The following is a 1,633-nucleotide window of genomic DNA, read 5'->3' as shown; positions in this document are numbered from 1 at the left end:
TGCACTGATATGGCACACTGAGCATTGTGGTGGCACATGAAAAATTTTAATAGCAAATTGGAGCACTGTAATGACACATTGGGGCATTGTTATGTCACCATGAGCATTTTGATGGCACATGGGGCAGTGTGAATGGACACTGAGTCTTGTGATAGCACATTGAGAATGGTGCTCACTCACTCGAGCACTGTGTTGACATATTGTGCATGCTGATGCCACATTGAGCATTGTGATGGCACAATGATGCATTATTATGGAACACTGAGGTGTGCGATGGCACATTGGAGCATTGTGAAAACATATTGGAGCATTGTGATGTCAGATTTGGGTATTTGGAAGACATACTTGAGCATTTTCGTGGCATATTGAGACACTGTAATGGCACAGTTGGGATTTCATGGCACAATGAACAATTTGATTCCATGTTGTGATGCATTGGAGCATTGTGATGGCCTATTGGACATTGTTGTGGTACTTTGGGGTATATTGTGATGCCACAAAGGGGCATTGTAATGGGACATTGATGCACTGTAACAGGACATTGACCATTAGGATGGCACATTTGAGCATTATTATGACACATTGGGGGAGATTCATGGCACATTGAGCATTGTGATGACACATTGGGGAACTGTGATATCACATTGGAGCATTGTGATGACACATTGGAGGAGAGTGACTGCACATTGAGCATCATGATGACACACAGGCACACTGTGATGGCACACTGAGCACTGTGATGTCACATAGGAGCTTTGTGATTACATATTAGAGCATTGTGATGTCACGTTGTAACACTGATATGGTGCTTTGGGGAATTGTGAAGGAACACTGAGCATTGCGATGACTCATTGGTGTATTTTTATTCTACACTGAGGATTGTGATGTCAAAATGTAGCATTTCGAAGTCATATTGGAGCACTTTAATGGCACATTTAATGGCACATTGGAACATTGTAATGACACATTTTTGCATTGTTATGGAAAACTGAGAATTGTGGTGACACAGGAAACATTGTAATAGCCCATTGGAGCACCGTTATAACACTTGGGGCATTATGTCACACTGCATATTGTGGTGACACATTGGTGCATTGTTAGGCACACTTAGGAGCGTGATTTCCAAATGGAGCTTTGTGAAAACATATTGGAGCATTGTGATGGCAGAGTTGGGCATTCTGAAGACATATTTGAGCATTGTGATGCCATATTTGGGCACTGGGATGGCACAGTTGTGATTTGAGGGCACACTGAAACATTTTGCATCTGTACTGGAGCATTGTTATGGCCTATTGAACATTGTTGTGGTACATTGGGGCATTGTGATGGAATATGGGGCATTGTGATGACAAATTAATGCACTATTATGGCACACTGAACAGTGGCATGTCACATGTGAGCATTATGAAGACACATTGGAGGAGAGTGATGGCACATTGAGAATTTTGATAACACACTGGGGCACTATGATGGCACACTGAACACTGTGATGTCACACTGGAGCGTTTTGATGAACCACTGAAATTTTTTTAAATAACGTAGTGTAAGAGTGAGACCACTGAGGACAAGTCAGCCTTCGGGTTGCAACAGCATGAGGTTTATTTGATACACAGGTACCTGTGGGCACAAAGTC

Source organism: Nannospalax galili, unplaced genomic scaffold, assembly GCF_000622305.1.
Source record: "Nannospalax galili isolate Female #2095 unplaced genomic scaffold, S.galili_v1.0 scaffold240, whole genome shotgun sequence".
NCBI classification, from domain to species: Eukaryota; Metazoa; Chordata; class Mammalia; order Rodentia; family Spalacidae; genus Nannospalax; species Nannospalax galili.
Note: the sequence above shows the minus strand (reverse complement) of the source record.